General features: G+C 42.9%; 1 long non-coding RNA gene across 1 annotated transcript; it reads right to left on the bottom strand.

Annotated features, from left to right (window-relative positions):
• Positions 1-5,888: 5,888 nt before the first annotated feature.
• On the bottom strand, positions 5,889-19,222 carry LOC120750958 (uncharacterized). The gene is made up of 2 exons (XR_005700217.2): positions 18,966-19,222; positions 5,889-6,105 (listed from the first exon to the last, which is right to left on the bottom strand). It is a non-coding gene; the product is annotated as an uncharacterized LOC120750958 (long non-coding RNA).
• Between the last annotated feature and the right edge of the window lie 891 nt (positions 19,223-20,113).

The following is a 20,113-nucleotide window of genomic DNA, read 5'->3' as shown; positions in this document are numbered from 1 at the left end:
CCAGTAATGTCAGAGCTTCTTAGGTTTAAACTGTCAGCATCGGAAGGGCTGCTACAGGCTTTCGTCTCCTGCAGGTTCCTAAAGACCTCTGGTGTATAAAGATCCATTTTAAGTAATATAAATGCTTTAAAAATACAGCAGGGAGGGAAAACACTAAGAAAAAAATTCCATCCAAATAAAAAGTTATCACGCTTTCTGCTGGGGACTAATTTCCACAGCAGTTAGGTATTTTTGTAATATCAATACTTTTTGCTCCTTGTTCTTTCATTTGCATATTGTAAACAGTAATGAGGTACCCATTGCTGTAGACACACAAACCCATGCTTTGGAATTGCTGCTTTACTTCAAATGCACTGCATTTAAATGAAGACGGAAAATGCACTTAGGCAGGCATTATTATTCAATAAAGTGTGCCCTGTCATGTCTCATCATGCTTGACTAAAACTTTGTAACTCTGGCATAGCTGGCATAAAAAATAGGGATATGCCAGTATCTGGATGGAGACGTAACATTCTCCTCCAGAGAGTGCAGACAGCAGTTCTACTGAATTGATGCCAAACCCAAACTCCGCTGAGCCCTCAAAATAAGATAGACTGGGGTTTTTTTAAATTTCGGAACTGCCCTCTGCACCTTAACTTTCATGACCCATGTGAGGATTTACCTTTTCTGCATGTATAGCTTTGAATTCCTGGCACACACTTTCCTTAGAGATCAGCAAAAAACACACACACAATTTGCTTTAACAACAATTCCTCCACACAGACAATGGCAAGGTCTGTTCAGAATTAAAGCAGATGAACAGACACACCTGATTCTCAAATCCACAGGCTGAGCAGGTTTAAAGACAACAGATCTGAGAACATTTTAGTGTTGGACTGGAGAGAGATGTGCTTTAGAGTCTGACAAGCACCAGGCAAGCTCAGTCCCCCTGCTCCCTCAGCTCTCTGCCAGGACACACACAAACCACATTCAGCTGACATGGATTCTACCACATCTCCATATGGATTCTACCACATCTCCATATGGATCCTACCACATCTCCGTGCCCTGCTTTTCCTGCACATGGGCTCTCAGAGACTTTCTGTTCAGCAGCTCATGTAAGCTTTGGGACTTTCACTCCCTGGACTTAGTATCCTTAGGGACCTCATCTTCATGTTTTACCATGCTTAAATTTCCTCGCTTGCTCGATAAGAGCCACAGGACTTTAAGGGGTTATTTGTGAGGGAAAACAGGGCTGTGCAGGGGCTGGAGGAATGGAAGTGGGACACCACAAAACATATGATGGCAAAAGCTTCTGAAACAAGTGCACATATACAACTGATTTTTGGGCTCCCTGTGCATCAAGATCCATAAGGAATCCTCTGTCATGTCACATCATATTAGACATAATATGTGTTTCCCCTCCACAGCAACAGGGCTGGCTGGTTTTCTGAACACTCCTGTTTGCTATCAGTAAATTTCGGGGTGAGGGGCAAGGGTTTAGGGTTAGATTAGAGAAATTAAAAGCTTATTTTGTTACAGATTACTTCTATTGCTGTTGTTCTCCTGTGCTATCCCTGGTGTAATTCTATTAAGCTTTTGGAGTGGCAACAGGGACAAATTTGGCTCAGTGTACTTAATTTTTTTTTTTTTTTTTTTTTTTTTTGTATTTGATACTCGTGGCTGTATTTATATCCAAAGCAATATGTCTCTTATTACAAACATAAGTCTTTGTAATGGCATAAGCACCGAATGCATAGGACATTTAGCCCATAAAAATAACGAAGGTCTGATTCAGTTTTCGTTGAAATCATCTACAAAACTCTCATAATTTCTAACGGAAGCAGAATCAGGCCCCAGCTTTTCTGCCCTTTAGAGGGGAAGAGTTGCATTAAGAGTTAGTGGTAATATCCCCATATTGATGAGTCACTCATTTTGCAGTACATAACGTTTTATGAAGTGGAGAATCATTTTCCCTAAGCAATTACAATTTTGAGACAGGATCTCGGGCACTGGCAAGTTCCTTTGTTTCACAGCCCACTCCTGTGTGATGCTACAGTCATTCTTAACATGCCTGCCTGGCTGTTTGCTAAGGTAAATAACTTGTAAAATGTGGTTTCTGTGATAAGAAGAGATCCCAGCTGGGTATTAAAGTGTGGGTTAAGATCTCAGTGAGTGATGGTTTCCCTTAAACTTCTCACCCCATTTCTTCAGCTTCTCAGTCGGGGGCCTGTCAGTAAGAACAAGAACATCCACCTCTGAAAGGAGTCCCCTTTAACCCTTGTCCAGCGTTGAGTGTGAACAAAAAATAGCTTATCACATATGTAATAACACGAGCAAATGCGAGTACTACAGAAATCTTAAAATAAAACTTCTGCATGTTACCTCACACTGGCAGAAATAGAGACATTCCTTCCACCACATTTTGGGGAAAATTGCAGACCGCTAGCAAAATCCTCACATCTCTGCAGCAAGACCGCTAAGGGCTGCTGTGATCTCTGCCCACAGGAACAATGGACTGCCCTAAGAGCATTGCAACAACCGAAATTTATGGCTCCAACAGCGGGGGAAAAGTATGTATTGATACCAATAGCTTAACTTTAGTCAGTGAAATGGGAAGATTTAGTTACTCGGGATGAAGGCTCCAAGCCACACCTCTGTATTTGGGAAAAGATGTAAAAATGGACAGGCCATCTAAGGGTGCTCGACAGGCAACGCAGAAATATTTAGCAGTACCTCAGCAGAGCATTGCCTTGGCCACTCGCTCTCTCTAGTGGCCACGGTGGAGAACAGCCTGAGCCGCCTGCACAAGGCTTCAAATTGTAAAAAAAAAAATGAGAATCACTTCCCGAAAAGAAAGGCGAACTACTTGGCTTTAAACGGAGAGCGTGAAACACTTGATCTGCCACTCAAACCTCTGTCATCTCACCATCACGCTGGAAACAGGGCTGATTTTCTTCTAACAAAGCTCCTTGAGCTGCTCGCTGAACCACCTGCTGCAGGTTTCTGACACGGTCAAGGTGTCCTTGAGACGCACCGTTGATGCACAGGCAGGGAATGACTTCCCATGGGAGAGAGGTGTGATGCACACAGGGGAGATCCCAGCTCCGCTGAGCTTCTACGTGGTTTCTGAGACTACGGAATGGAATCTGCTCCAAGTCCAAGAGCAGCAAAAAAAAAAAATGCTCCTATTAATTAAATTAAATTTATTTTTTTTAAGGTGAAGGCAATAATTATTATAACCCAACACAGTCTTTTAAGCCAGGCTCCTGCTCTTACAAGTTTCAGATTGCCCGGCAGCATCGTAAATCCGCTTCTAACCTTTCCCAAGGAAGGGCTGTGTTGGCCTTTCCATTATATTCCTCCAAAACTGGAGAAGAAGTCTTTTTAAATGTAAAGAAAAAAATAGAATTTATAGATTAGTAGTTAAAACAAGTGGGAAATAGATGCAAATTAAATTGCTTACTGCATAACAGTTACGGAAAAGACGGTGCCAAGGCTTTGGTTTTAAATAGAATACTTTTATTCCATGTAATTTTTCTTAATCCAGAGATTGAAATTACAAGGCGCTACCTCAGTCTATTGTTTAACGACATTTATAACTCTATAATAGTATTTTTGCGAAAATAACTGCTCAGGCTTAACATTTCTGACTATGGAATAGACAATACAGTGATGTCATGAATGCAAAGTTAGTAAATTATAATCTGTCACTTGGCTTTAAATAAGTGTATTTCTTCAGACAATAGGTATGATGAATATAAGTGCAAATGAACCATGAATCTCTTCAATTATTCTTATTTAGATTCACTTTCCTATGAGTTTTCATTTAATTCCTATCACAATCTCTTTTCCATAAATCAAAGGCAGCCCGGTCTTGTGGCAACATGCCTACTTAATATAACGAAGAAACACCTACAGTCATTAAAAATAGCATTTCCATGATCCAAGGTTCTTTTATAGCAGTAGAGTCTTGTGTTTGAGGCCATATTCTGGAGTTTGCAATATTGTCCCTTCTTCCCTACCATCAGATTGCTGCTATCAACCACAGAAACTACATTTAAAGCCTTTTACCCTTACATTTTAAGCCTTAAACCCAGGTGACCTGGAGCAATAAGGATCTGATTCTCCCAGTGCTAGAGCCTCAGCTGATCTAGCTATCAGCACCTGCCTCTTGCCCTGACAGCATGGAAATGAGCTGGTGTTATCAAAAGAGCCTGTTCTGACTCTTGGGATCAATCCTAAGGCCTGTGAGATTCCAGATCCAGGTTTTCAGTTCAGGCACATCCTCAGGGGACAACTTGAGCCCTTTACTGCATCTGTACTAATAAAGATACTTAGTTTTTAGCTGTCCCACTCGAGTCCACAGTCCCCTTGAACCCAACAAGCAGCTGGTCCAAAGTTTCCCAACCAGAATCCCTGTGCTCCATCTGACCCATCCTGTCCTTTGAGTCATGAACTGCACGTCTGCAGCAGGATTCCCATGCTGCCCACGACACCCTAAAACCCTGCTTCAGGATGTCATGGTCTCAGCTGAGTTCGTGACCCCTTGAGAAAGCAAGTAAATGCACCCAAAAAACTCCTGTCATGCCTTCCCTTGGGAACCACTGATTTAAATGCCCACACAAAGCCCCAGGGTCACGGGGTGCAAAAACTGTGCCACACTTCCTTTACGTTGCTTCTCCCTCACCTGTTTGCCTCCCAACACTGCATCAGGTTGTAATCTTCTGTCTTCCTAACCTTTGTGACACACTGTTGATCAACTCCAACCCACTTCCCAAGGTGATCCTGTCGATCCGTGGAGCCTCCTGTGTCCCTCTGCTGACACCCTCCTCCTGGAAACCAGCAGAATGGGCAGAGGCAAGGAGATAATCAGGCAGCCGATGTGGTCTGAATATGAGCCTCGTTATCTCTTTATGCATTCCCTCCTCAGACTGTATGACCTGCATTTCAGGCACCCTTGGGCTTGGGATTTACATTTTTAATATCAGGGGCTTGTGACGCTGTCCTCTTGTTGGTTAATTGGTATCAGAGAGCAAGTGTTTTCCCTTCCGCTGAAATAAATCTCCCCTAAAGCTGCAATTGCTCATTCTTTTGTTCCATCCTCATTTGAAATGGGTTCTGCAAAGCCTCCACACCATGCTAAATAATCTTCAACTCTCACTTTTTAAAATCTGTTGGTTTATGCCTTAATGGCTTTGATGGGCTTTGCTATTCAATCTTGTTACTTAAACCACTTTCCTCATATTCCTAAACTCTGTGTTTTCATTCATCCTTACCACAGTGGACTCTTTGAAGCTGAAAGGATTTATTTATCAACCAGAATACTTTTCTCCCCTGATTTTGGAAACATACCTTTTTAAAAGACAATGTGACACAGTTCAGAGTATTTCCTTGGTCTAGAATATCGAGTCTAAAACAAATGCATTTTGTGTTCTGATTTGCTGAAAAATCCATCTGTACCTCTCAGGGAATAACTTCTCCACTGGATCTGTGTCAGCTCCAAACAATAGAAATGTTGCACTCATCATCAGTTTAATGTGATCTGAAATAACATTCTGTCTGAATCCAGTAGTTAGTGGTGTTAATAAAAGCTAATCAGCAGCAATGGTGAATTTCTGGAAGATTACTGCACATGAGCTGTAATTCTCTGTCTTCAATATGCATTGCAATTTTAAATTAAACTAATTTGGACACACATAGGAGATGTCAGTCTGGGTAACACTGTGTAAACAGACTGAAGTATCGCAGACGAGGATCAGGAAAAAATAAAATCGTCTGTGTGACTTTGTTCTTAAATCAATGTTGACACTTTTGCTGCTCCTACAATGATAATGTAACTTTCAGCTCTTTCTTCATGTGCCGTCCTTATTGTGCAACCATGGAAGTACTGAAAAGAGTAATCATCATTTTGTCAGCCATTTATTTTGATATTGCTCTCCAAATATTTGAAAATATCTAAAAACAAGGGCAGAATTTCCGAAGCTCATCCATCAGGCGGAGGCAGTCTGCTCTCCTTCCAACCCACACACAGCTTCTTCGAAAACTGGAAAGACGTCCGTGTGTTTGAAAACCCGCCAGCTGCTTCCAGGCCAGACAGCTGATGTGCCCAGATTCCTCCATTCTCTGAGGGGGAAAAAAAATTAATCAGGAGCCAAAGTTGCTTTGTTTTCTCTTATATTTTACACGGATTACAGAAAGAAATGGTGTCACCGAAAAAAATTCCGTCAAAAAGGGTTTTTCTAATGACCGAAATCGTGATTCAGCCCCAAAAGACATAGACATTGAGCCAACCCGAAACCAGAGATGCCACTTCTTCTGGCTTCTATGGGAAAAGAACTGAATCCACCCTGAGCCCAAATTTCTGGGCTGATATGTAATAGCATTTGCCTAATTAGAGTCCAGCTGGAGGCTTATTGTATAGCAGGATACAGTAGGCTTTTGCTTCTTCAAATCAGTCATGGATACCTCAGGCTTGGCTGAAGAACTTGGCTTCCTGTGATCTAAGCAGGACGTGATGGCATTTAATGGGACTGTGACTGCTTTTTTTATTACAAACTGGCCCCTGCAGAACTTTGCCTTTCCCTGCAGCCACGGTCTCTCACCTGCAGCCCTGACACGCTTCAAGCTGCAGGCTGAAATACCAGTTTTAAGGGCGTGGTTAAACACAGAAGCAAGAACCAAGATTTGTCATCTGCGTTGTGTGGCCTGGAGTTAACCCACTTAACTACATGAAGGTCATCTTCCTACTTTTACGTGTGGAATTATACCACCTGCTTTAGCATCTCACAGCAGGAGGGAACGCTTCCAGGTTTAGTCGACGCTTGCAAAGTGCCCTTGAGGCTGTGAAGAATTTTAAGTGCTGTTTTGTAAAGCTGTGGGCAAAACATGACAGCACGGGCCACTCCTTACTTGGTCAAGGTGGATTTCTCCAGCATCATGCTTCCAAGTGATAAAGTTCCCTACTCATACTGTGGCTGAGGTTTCATCAGTGAAGAATTTGGAGGGATTCTGCTCTTGGTCAAAGAGGAAATTTGAAATCCCACGAGAGGAACTCTTCCACCAGTCCTTCCAGATTAGAAACAGGTTTCTGCACTATTGGATGGGCTGGGGGAGAGCTGTCACCAGGACTTGTCTCCTTGCATGGTGAAGTGTTCCACAAGGATCAGAAATATATCATTCTGCAAACTGCACCAGGGACTAGATGGTTTTGATGGCCATGGTTCTCCATGCTTTCAGGAGAACAGTAACCGGAATTCCTAAGTGCTGTCTCCATGCTCCAATGATATCCATCAGAATCCATCAGGACTGAGGATTTAATATTTGCTATTAAGTACAGCAAAAAGGCAGCTTGCCTGCCACAGATTTTTCCCAATTTTTGTTTGATGAGGGAGTCTCAGACATCAGACACACTTTCCAGACCTTGAGCATCAGCTTGGCTGTGGTAATTACCCAGGAACAGATATGGAGTCTGAGGCAGGAATCCAACATCTTCAATTATATTCACCAATCACAACAGAAATTAGCTATGTTCCAAGTACAATGCAGGGACTAGGTGCTTGTACATGCATATTTACCACAGATCAGACAATAGGATTTAATGTATTATTCCCAAACCTGGTTGACACCCCTTGTCTTAGTTTCTTAAAATGTGGGCTTTATTTCATAGTAAAATCAGCAGACACACACCCTTAATGCCAACACTTTCACAGAGGAGAAATGGTTATAACTGCTACTCCTTTCCTATACCCTCTTCTGATTACAGGAGACCAACCTCAGTTACTGCTCACCCTTCTACCTCTCAGAGAAGTCAGTAAGAGTGAGCAGGTGGTGCCACAATTAAGTTCTATTCTAAACAAGTCAGGCTAAATAATCCAACAGCAAACCCTAGTAAAAAATGACCCAAGTTAGAGGGATGAGCCTCGTTAACAGTGAAGACTAAATCTAAGTGGGCTTGCTTGGACTTCACACCAGTTCAGGCAGTGACCACACACACTTCAGGCAGCAGATGAAAGGAAAAGGAAAAGGAAAAGGAAAAGGAGCCCTATCACTGTATCAAACTGATAAATTTGATATCAAACAGATACCACACAGGTATGAAACAGATGGGAAACTGAGAGGGGAGACTCCTTCAGGCAGCACAGTACCTTGCAAAGAGACACCTGGGATAACACATTTCTTAACCAGGAACCGCAGCAGCTCTACCTGGAATTGGCACAGGTCACACACTCCTGCAGCCACGTCCTCCTGCTGTTTAGAAGGCAGGTACAGGGAGCTGACTCCTGACTATGATACTTCCACTGCTGATTCTATTTCCTTGCACACCTCTTTTGTCTCAGCACTATAAGCCCAGAATTCAATTCAGGAAGTCTGAATTCAGAAAGAAAGCAAGCCTATATCACCTAAGAGAGACAACATCTCTCTCCCTTTGCTCACTGATTAGTACTTTTTAGCTCATTCTATTCCCCCTAAAACTTGTGATTCAAGGAGCGGAGAAAATAAGTCTTCTCATTAGCAACAACAGTCATGTGAAAAGAAAAAAACAACTTGTCTCCCTAATTATGGGCATTGTGTTCGCAGACCATTTGCTCTTGATCATTTCTTTTCAGTTACTCCTTGTGCTCTGCTTCATCTTGCTTGATAAGGCAGCAGCACAAGGGGAATATAGTACCTCTTACTGCTCAACTTCTTCATTTTTGCAAACCTCAGGGAGGCCTTTTCATCTCTCTCTCTCAGAGGATAATTCATTAATTAATGCCAGAAGTCCAGCAGCAGCAAGTCCTGTATAATATTATTCTTTACAGACATAGCATCATAAACAGGTGAGACTTTTACTAGCACTGCAGTCCACTCCACTTCCCATGGAGTTTTCTCTGTCCCAAACTAAAAAGAAAGGAATAAGCTAAGTCTAAGAAGCACCTTAAACAGATATTACTCCTCTGGTCATCCAGTGAAGTGAGTGAAGACAAGATACCTCTATGCTTAAGAAATTAAGTTAGAATAAGAGACAAGCTCAGCATGCCAAACTGGAAAGACAACTTAAAAAAAATAAAAAAAATTAAAAAAAAAAAAATTAAAAAAAAAAAAAAAAAAAGACAATTCCAAATTGCTTTGTGTTCTTGTTGGTGCAGCCAGACAAACCTCATTAGAGCTGAATTTCTGCAGAGCATCATAGTGACATTCAATGGACCACTTGCAAAGTATACATTTCCTTCAAGTGTCCAGAACAAACTATCTGGGCCTGGAGCTGGGGCCAGATGTTCGTTAAAAAGCCAAGCTCTGGGCAAAACAACCATCCAAGCTTCCACGCTTACTCCAATTTGCCAATTTAACATACAAAACAATGCAAAAGGGGAGGAAGGAGGAGCAGCACCCTTCTGTGCTTTGCCAGAAGACGTCAAAATAAGCCAGAGGTAGGAGCCAGTAGAGCTACTTACACCACATTATAACACGCAGAGGGTTGCCTGCCTCCCGATCCCGACAGTAATTTGTCATTGTACTGAAGCCTCATTGTGTTTGTTTCCTTTAATGGAGACAGAAGTCTCCTATGCCATCTTTGAGGGAGTGTGGTCGGGCTGCCCAGCAGGACATTTCAAGGGAAGGCCATTATCCCCACCTTGGAAAGCCCATGGTTCCTCTGTGTGTGCAAAAACCTAACCCACACCCCATAACGTGGAGCAGACTGCCCCAGCAAAGGGCTCAGCTACCAATCCTCTCTGGTACTCACTCCAAGCAGCAAATGCTCCTGCTCTGGAAGCACAGCAACGAGCGGCTCTCAGCCAGCTCCCACAGGCAGTAAAGAATGTAAAGGATGACTTGGGATGCCTCTCCTAGTTTCAATACCTGCCTTCCTCCTGCACCCACAGGCAGGCAGCTTCACACCAGGCAGAACTTCTATATTACACTCCTCTTGAGCTCCAGTGTCACTTGTGCACCAAGAACAAGTGAATGATGCAACTGGACACCACCTACAAAAGAGCAACGCTGAAATCTTCTCATTTTGTCCGTCTTTCTGGAACTCTTTTAGATGTTTTTGGTTGGGAACTGTCTCCTGTACAGAGTCACTGCACACAAAGAGAAAAGGAGATAATTGTCATTGGGTCTGTGGAACCTGACGAGATATGCTCCAGAATTCCTGAAGGAATTGACTGGTATAGTTGCCAAGCCACTCTCCATGATACTTGAAAAGCCATGGCAGACAGGTGAAATCCCTGGTGACTGGAAAAGGGGAAAATTGTACCTATCTCGAAAAAGGGTAGACTCTAAATCAGAGGGAGGTGGATTTGGTGAGCGGCCTGTTGGATGGATAAGAAAGGGGTTGGATGTTTGCATACAGAGGTCAATGTCTCGGAGTCCTGATGAACATCAGTGACAAGTGGTGTCTCTCAGGGGTCCACACTGGGACCAAGGTCTTCATTAATGATGATGTGTGTAGCTCTGAGCTCTGCAGTACACTGTAACTCTGCAGTACAGACATACATATTCACTCATCAACAAGAGATGACAAGAAAAACTATCAGTGACTGTGATTCATCCGTAATTTCTCCCTCTAGCTCCAAATGCACCCTAAGAAACAGTTTTTCTTGGAGTTTTTCTTGGCATGAATTAAGAATTGCACATACTTTGCTTCATTCATATATTTCTTTAATTATCAGGTGCCCACCTTGTTCTTAGAAAGCTTCTGACTGTCCTCAAAATATAGCTCATATCCATCCTTTATTATAAGAAAAGCTGCAATCCTTACAAAAGACAAATTATTCCAACCCACCATCCTGTCATTGAAAAAATGTCATTGGTAAATTTGGACTGCTGCTGAATTTGCCAATTGGTTCATTTTGTACTCCAAAAGGGAAAACAGATAATTGCTTTGGCAAGACTGCACGTTGCTTATTGCACATGGTTACTGCACAACCTTCAGCAAAAATGTATTTTAAAAAATGAGTTTTCAGAGACTCTTACGATTATCCTTTTGCCACCAGCACCCTCCTTTTCCCACTCCAAAATCTCACAGCTGTACTTTATCCTTGAATGCAAAATCAGCACGAAAAGTGAAACTTGACAAGAATTAGGGGAGCAGATTTTAAGTAAAGATGAAACAAATCTTAAAAGTATTTTGGTCGGTTTTAAATATTTAAAGACCGCAACCACAAAATCAAAGTTTTGTGTTTCAGATGCTTTTATGTACTGGTCTAACCAAAGCCAGCTTCATGTAAAAATACAGTTTTGCAAGTCAGCTCACTTCCATAATGAGAACTATCCCCTTAAACCACTTCTGTGAGGTCATTTGGCCTGCAGAGTCTTGCCCCCTTTCCACTCCTGTGTGCAGAATGGGAATGACCCAGCATCCCATAAAGCATCCCTCTAAGCCCCTGAAATACCAGAGGCACCCAAGTCAAAGCATAAGAAAAGCCATTAATTTGGAATTATTCCTATCCCTTTTTAGGTGCTTGGTGTAAGTGGCTCCTGGACCTGGATCCTGAAGAGGCTCAAACACAGGTTTAAACTTAGGCACAGCGTGGGGTTCCATTTACTACAAAAATTGCAGACACTGGGAGGCTTAGGGACTCACAAACTGAAAACTGGGCTCTTCAAAAAGGATCTCATTTGTGGGTGGAGGGGGGCATGGGGAGAGGGGTGAGTGTTGGGGTTGTTAACTTTTTACAGTTACATTACACTGTGATTAGTCCACTGAAAGAAAACAGCAGGAATAATTCAAAAAAAAATAATAATAATAACAGCTCCTACTTCCTCTCCACTCCCAAGTTAGTTTGTTATGAGTATTTGATGGCCCTTCATGAAGAAGCAGCAAAACCCTGAACCTGCAGTGACCCCTGTTTCCACACAAAACATATGGACTTCAGTACAGGGGTTTGCCTGGACAGGGCTCATTGTCAACTGAGACTCAAACATCCCTGAGCGAGCAGAAAAGCTAAAGCATATTTTAATATTCCCCTTAAAAAAAAAAAAAAAAGGGGAAAAAAAAAAAAAGTCCAGCCAGTTTTTACTCTTCTGCATCGATGAGACACTTCCCATCGTGTTGTTTTACACGCGAACACATCCCTGTAGGTGTCGGATGCTCAGCAGGGACTGCACTATTTATATGTAAGGCACCATTCTGCAGCACCTTGAGCTGCGTTATTCAGCACCTTCAACTCTTTCTGAACTCTGCTTGAGCCGGGGGCACTCAGCCCCTCTCTGGATGGCACACAAAACTAGTTCACTTTGATCTTAAGTGCTGGAATTGTTTGTGTTTAAATCTAATTTGATTAAATCCTCGAATTTACCCATTCCCCTAATATTTGCAGCTTCACTGAAAACAATACATGTACAAATCACTCGCATCACACTTCCTAGTGAAGATGAAGTTAATTTACAGGATCCAGCCTTTAAAACACAAGGATTTCACAACAAATCTGTTGCTATAGCAACAGAGTAAGCTTATGTGAACTTCAGGCATTCATATTCATAGAAACTCCTGAAGCAAGACTGACTGTTGGCCATAACATCCCTACTCTTGCCAAGTTTCAAATAGTGCATGAATTATGCCAAAAATAAATGGGTGTGACTAATACAAGCGCACAGAACACCAAGGGAAAAAGAAACACCCAAGCTTTTGCCTCTAAGGCAACATTTGTTGCTAGAAAAGATGGGCATTTGGAGAGTGTGCCTTTTCCTTCCCTCTATCTTTTTGCTTTACTTGCACATCATAAAAGCCCCACACGCACATTTGCCTGCCATAAATTGTAGGACTGCTAGTAATCACGCATCTTTGCAGTCTATAGAACAAATCTTTTTTTAAAGACTTGCTCCCTTTGTACTCCCCTGGTATTTAAGGAGCACGTGCGTGCTGGAGGAGGAAAGTCAATCTGTTTTAACTCATTCTAACCCTTTCTCTTCGTCACATAGCTGCCAGCAATTCCTTTTGCAGCCTCGGAAAAAAAGCATGTCCAGCCCCAGCCCGTGACAAGCTCTGCGACATTAAATTCATCTCTCTCACATCGTCTCCTGCCCATCTCATCTCCGCACCCCAACCCAGCCTGCCCACTCTCATTTAGCAAGGTCAGATTCTTCCAAGGGCCAGACTGCATTTAATGTGCTGCATCCAGATCCAGAGGCTTCCTGCTAATTACTGTGGTCACACTTCCTAATCCAACAAGCATCAAACTGCACAGCAGCCTCTCAAGTGGAATAGGTCACCTGGCAATGTGCTGCAGGTCGTTCAGCTGGCAGATTTCTCTTGATGAAAGACAGTTGTGTAAGGTAGCTGTCCCAACACGAACAGCAATGCAGACTAATTACGTGTGATACACCCACCCTGACTCACAAGATAGCACAGAAGCAAGGGATGGAGGAAGGGGAAGAAGATTAGGAGAAAAAGGAAGGGTAAGCACAGTAAGCCCCTAACTCACCTAAGGAACAAATGGAAGTTTCACGCTTTCCACTCCTCCCTATGGAACAGAAAAGTTCCGTAAATTTTGGATTCCAAGAATTTGTTCTAATCAAGAACCATCTTCTCTTTTTCTGTCCCAGATCCTCTGCTGTACAGCAGCTCCATTTCCCAATGCAATTCAGCCCAAATCAACACTTCCCTCTCAGAGCTCAGTAGCTTCTTCTATAAAGGCTGAGCACATTAAAAACGAACAAGAAAGAAGCAGAAACATCTCTCTGGCTGTCATTTCCATGTTCCAAAGATGACTTTACAGTCTCTCACTTTGCCCAAATCCTGTTTTTTGCTTAATGATGGAATTAGCCCAAACACATGTTGAGAGAAGAACGTGAAGACTTTGGAAGGCTCAGGAGACCAAGGCAGACCACCACGGACCAGGGGTTTTGCAGTAGGAAAACATAAATCCCTCTAAAAGCTGATCTTGAAATTCAGTGTGGGGGGATACAGAATTAGGGTTTCTTCCTTGCATGTGTCACCTTAACAGTGTCTACCTTTTCAGATCAAGTGTTAGGCCCTGAACCCACGATCTTTCCCTTTGTGAATTTGACAGAATGGTGGCCTCCAATCCATTTTGACAGTCCACCTGTGCATGATCAAGAAGGCTGCTTTCAGTTTCCAGGATTTAGGCCTGGAAGCTGGGAGATCTTGTACGAACACGACAGAAAAACAGGGGGAGGGGAAGAAGGTGAGAAATCACAAAAGCTACTCATGGTCTGTGGATTGTTTAGGAACACCTGTGTTACCTGAACACTTGACCTTGCTTTGCCCTGGATTATTCATAATGCTGGCATCGAGTCTCCACTTGCCAGGAAAATCATAGTGGGTTACTCACCATCACATGAGACAGGACTGCCTCCAAACAGAGCAGATTAAACCAATGTTAAAAATTGCACGTATTCATAGCCCTCTGCCAGTTGACAGCCTAATTCCCAGCCATAAGGGTTTTGGTAGTTTGGCCTCCAGCCCTGTTGCTAACAGCACTCAAATGAACAAAACAACATCTCTTTTGCATGCTGGGGCACTAGCAGACACCACAAAGCCAAGTATGCCCCTGAGGACTTGCTCAGAGCTCTCAAAAAGTCTTACCTTGGCTAAAATACGCCTTGGGACAAACTCGTATCAGGATGCAACAGCCAGGTGAGGAACCAAGAAGTGGAATCCACCCACTAGATTTTACACCACCAGCCCCCACTGACTTATCCTAAATTTGTGTTGGAGGTCACTCAGATCTATCTCAGCCCTCCCTGTCATCTCTTTCTGAAATGCTGGCTGTGGACTTGGTCTTCTTGTTTCATAAGTACATTCTGGACTCATTTGATGGCTTCTTGAACTCTCATGCAGCACTTTGACTCTGCCTTGGTCACAGCATAGTACTGTATCACATGAACATATTTTCCTCTTGGGAGTTTTTAGTAAAAGACTTCTGGAGGATGAAAGCCTGCTCTCCCTCAAGCTTTAAACCATCCATTCTTTCAGGACTATAATGCCAGCACCCTGGGGCAGTAAGGACAGTCCCTGGAAAAGACTAGCAAGAAGATCTGAAACTTGCTTTCAGTTCTACCCATTACACACTTTTGGACCCCAATTCCCTTTGGGAGAAACACTAACCACTGGAAAGCAGAAGCAAATTCCTATAGCTTCATTCTAACAGCAGCCTAGGCTGTGTTGGCAGGCCAAGTAGTGGCCACTGCCTCTAAATGTATTAATTCTGCTTTTTAGAGAAACATGTGAGTCCTGGCAGAGCAGGTGGTAAGATTTCAGAGTGGTTGTGTTGCAATTCTATAAGCTAAGCTTATAGAATTACAGCTGCTCCAGATGTGGGTCATCATGTTCTAACTGGTATTTTTACTACCAGTTCCCAGAACCGCTCAGGACTTGGAGCTTAATTTTCTTTAAGAGTTGTGGTCGGTTGACTCCAGTGGAAACCTTCGTTTCTGTCCCAGTCAAGCTCTCATTTCCATTTTGGTCCTCTAGAACAGCTAAGTTTATCTCAACCTGCTTGAACCTATTTCACTTCTTACTTCTTACTTTTTCCTTCCTGAAAAATGTTTGTTTATAGCCTTCAGTTTTTTGGAGGAAAAGAGGTTTCAGGCCCCAAAAAAAAAAAAAGAGCATATGAGTGAGACGGTGGCAGTTATAGCCAGGAAGACATTGTTCTGTGAACAATGAAAGGGCAGCTTCTGCAAAAGTTCAGGATGTTCTGGGCATCCCTACCAAACTGCCCACAGCCATGTCAGAGACTGCCTATCTAAACCAGCCAGGAGCACCAGCAGGCCTAACTACCCCTAAAAGAGACAGGTTTGCTCTTAAGTGTTTCAAAGCTGTCCTTTCCTTGCCATAAAGGCCATATTCAAAGGTCCTTTGATACTGTGCTCCCAGGTAAATGCCCAAATTCTTCTGGGAACCGAGACGTCCTCTGCAAACACGCAGTGTCAGAAGTTTGAGTGACACAGGTCATGCTATGTTCTTAGGGCTTCTAATCTTCCTGCTCAGAGGATTGAAAAGGCCATGTACTAAAATTTAGTAAAGATTTCAAGATGAGCTATTAAAGTGTCAATGGAAAAGACTGCTACAAACAGTCCTGGATGTGAAACGGAGCCATTGATAAGGTTTTGTTGATGAGTGCTATTACTTGCCATAAAGGACCTTAACTACATCTAGAAGATGGGAAAGCAACTGCATTCCTAAGAGCTATTTTTAAAAACTCCAATGCTTTAAGTGAGAACACTAAATATCTACTTGAAGTTTCAAATTCAGAATGACTCTGCTCTTGGTAAATGAAGGCTTCAGTTTTCCTGGTAACAAGATGGAGATCTGGTGCATAGAGATGAGAAACATTTCCCTCATTAATCTCTACAGGTCTGCCTGGAGACCCAAATCTTAAGCACATGCTTATGTACTTGATTGAACACAGAAAAAACTTAAGCACACGTTTAAGTGTTTTGATGAGTGTTGCCATATGAATTTCAACATGGATTTACAGATCTATGGCTTGACTGACAGACTCAGCCCTTTCAAACATATATTATCTAATTAGTGCCTGAAGGGAAAGGCCTAGATATAGAACATTTGTCTTTTAGCACACAACTCACACAGCATTTCATGATGTCTTGACACTTATTAATTGCATTCAGTTTGAATATAAACACTGTCACATGATCCTTAATCGAGAATTGGCTGAAATACCATAAACAAAGGATTACAAGCACAGAGCAGGGAGGATATGTCTCGGGGGATGCCACGGGGAATTCTGGTTGAGTCCAGTCTTGTTCTCAAACAATAAGGAAAATAGAATTATAAACAAGCCAGGCTTTATAGAGACGGTAAAAAACAGACATGAGAACAGCCAGAAAAACAGATCCAGAAATGTTTGAAATTTGGTAGAAAGAAAGAAAGACAGAAAGAGAATTGTAATAGAAAGGAAGTAAGAGATTTCTATCTTGTTCTTCTTGGCTGGAACAGAGACAATATTCTCAACACCTTCTGTCCAAAGAGTTAAAAAAACCCTCCAAAGATTATCCAAAGTATGCACAGAACTGTAGCAGAGACAGTATCCCAATACCATACAGATCAGTAAGACTGGGTTATTCTCTCCAGGCAGAAAGGCAGAAGTAGAAAGGTTCTGTAAAACTACCACATTTTCTAAAACAACTCCAGCAGCAGAAATAGTATGAAGCCCCTTCCTGCCTCCCTTCTGTCTGCCAACATTCTTCCCTGAGGCTGTTCCAGATTCCCTGAGCCACCTCCAACTCTATGGACTACAGACTTCAGTCGTCCCAGCTCCTGTTACAGGTTGGGACTTGTTACAAAGGCAAGATTAACTTATTTTCTTGGCTTGGTCATGACATCTGGGAAATTCCCTCCTTGCTCAAGCAATCAGAGCCTGGGACCCCAGGACGTGACTGCCACCAACAGGCAGTGGAAGAAGTGGATTCCAGGAATTTAGAGTCTCCTGCAACTACCTGTGACTTGGAAGGGGTTCACAAGAACATGGGAGATCCTATGGGATTGAAGGACAAGACCCTAAACTTGGAATGAAAACTGAAAGGACCTCAAACTGGCAACGTCCTTCTGCATATAATACACTCTACCCTGCAGCTAAGAGGAAGCTAAGTGCTGGAGCCTGCATTGTGTGTTTCTAGAGCAGCAAGAAGTTAGTCCAAACACATTTTTTCACACTAGTCTGGCATTTGCTAAAAACCACTACAGCTGCATTTGTAGCTGATCATTTTTTTAGATGACCAGAAGACTTATTTTCATCTGCCTGTCAATAAATTCATTTATCATTTCAACCTCTCCTTTAAGTAGAAGGGTTCTCTCATAACTTTCATACCATTGCAAATTTTTACCATGTGGGGGAATCAAATAAAATTCACCAGAGCTTTCAATCAGTATGAGGAGAGAAAGAGACGAAGAAAAGTACAGCAACAGTATATTTGAGAGCAAAATAATTTATTTTCCCTAACAATGAAGCTGCTATCTAGAAACAAGACTGATTATTCGTAAAGCTACCCTCTGCTATTACCAGAACTCTCTACAGCCCCGATCAGTTTTTATCCAGCGTGTTTAACATGTCAAAGTCAATTTGCCTTTTCCACACGTATATTTCATAGCATTACTTCAGTATACAACCAGCCACCCAAGTATCAAATTGAGTGCATGTTTGTTTGTATGTGTTTAATATTACCCTAAGTCTTGACTGCTTTAAAAGAACACACATCTTAGAAATACCTGAGCTTTCTTCAGGAAAACATCTGCCATGCAAAGTTCTTTTTCTGTAAGCAGCTTCATGGTGGAGGGTTACTATTTTAAAGCAGGAAGGCAGACTGTGTAATAGTATATCTTTATAGTTACATATTGCAATAAACGGTATAACTTAGAGCAAGAGTAACAAAGGACAGGGATATCTCCCCAAAGAAAAACCTTGCAATGGCAAACTCCAGATGGCATGAAAAATAAGGGATATGCCAAGGAGGACACAGCAAGCAAACTGACTACTCAGACTCGGCTCAGATCCATCAGGCCTCCTAACCCTTGCAACAACACCCATCCCAAGCCACCTACTGGAATCATTGATAGCTCAAGTAAAGCAACAGTACGTAGACATAGATCAGGTCCAGCACAGTCAGAATCAGGCTTTTCAGCCCCAGTGACACAGGACCAGGCTGTCTCTGCCTGTGGTCCCACTTCTAGAAGCACCAGCTCTTCCAGCTAACTGCTCAAGAGCTGTTTAACAGCAGTGCCACCACTTCTGGCATCGACCTACTCTTGAAAGATACACAACTATTCTCACTCCTACACCTGGGCCAACACACTCCATTTCTCTGCTCGGTTTGCCCCATGTCCATGCAGCCACTCGCACAACTCTGACTACGTCCTGCAAATAGTTTCACCTGCCCAAGAAGCACCACAGCTTCACCTGGAGTACCTGTGAGGGCATGAAATCCACCATGTCCTCCTCAGCCCCACCACTGCCCACCACCAAGCACCTCCCCATCAGCTCCCACACAAGCAGAGGAATTAACAACAGTTCGCTCACCCTTCAGAGAACAGCTTCTGCTGCCTGGTAGTCTCAGGGCTGCCTCTCAAACATGGGAGCCCAATCTCCAGAGCCCTCACTGCTCTCCCACTCCACTCCAACTGAACATCTTTTTATAGCCCAGCCTCCTCACACTGAGAGCCTCTTCATGCTCCTCTGCCTGGCAGAGGGTGGGAATGTCCCTCCCCACACGGCTTTGCAAACACTGAACAACTTCACACAGCCTCTGCAGAGACAGAGGAACCGTCGTGTCCCCAGTCAGGGAAACCGAGGCAGCAGCTTCAGCATCATCCCCTGCTGCCTGCCAGCACCACACCTTTCTCACATTAGCACAGGGAGTGGGGAGCAGCTGTGCAGGCCATAAGCAGATCAGCTCCTCACACACGAAGAGCTTGTCTGAAGTGCCCGGCGCCGCTGAGCTCTGAAGCCGATTTCCACACAGTACTAGCAGGGCTCCCTTTTGGATGAAATCACCTTCACAGCCAAAAAAAAAAAAAAAAAAATGAAAGCCTGAGGAAAGCTTATTATCCATGAAATGCAGACTTGCCGAAAAATACAAAGCTTCCAGCATTTTGAAATTAGCTTACCTTGGAGCATCCTTGCTATTTTAATGGAAAGACACCTAAGCATGCAAACACTGAAGTACAGGTTAAGAAAAGCCAGCTGAAACCTCTGGCCCAATTTTCTTCCTGCTCACAGTTCCAAAACAAGCCCATTTGGGGCCAGGAAGTTCTTCTGCTTTCATATCACCAAAATCAGCACAATCTAAACTATCCCTGGACATTCAGCTTTAAAATACGCTTATCCCTCCTTCACACTGTACACTGCACGTGCCCGATACCAAAAGAGAATAACAGAAATCAATGGGGTTTTGTGCTTAATTGTGTTCTTCTGAATAAATACACAAAATACTGAAGATTTCCCCCTAAGACACTTTGGAAGAGCTCCTGCAGTAATTTTTGTGTCAAAGTGAGCATTTCCTCTAATAAATGCAACACCCAGAAATACTGAGTTTGTGTCACAGAGACACTTCCTTACAGCTGAGAATCATCAGGCTTTGAATCCAGCTAAAAAGAGATGAATTAGCAAATACAGATGACATGTTACCATTTCCTTTAAGACGAGGCCTCACCAGCACACATGATGAA

Source organism: Hirundo rustica, chromosome 3 (assembly GCF_015227805.2).
Source record: "Hirundo rustica isolate bHirRus1 chromosome 3, bHirRus1.pri.v3, whole genome shotgun sequence".
Taxonomy (NCBI): Eukaryota; Metazoa; Chordata; class Aves; order Passeriformes; family Hirundinidae; genus Hirundo; species Hirundo rustica.
Note: the sequence above shows the minus strand (reverse complement) of the source record. Positions and strands in the feature narration are given on the sequence as shown.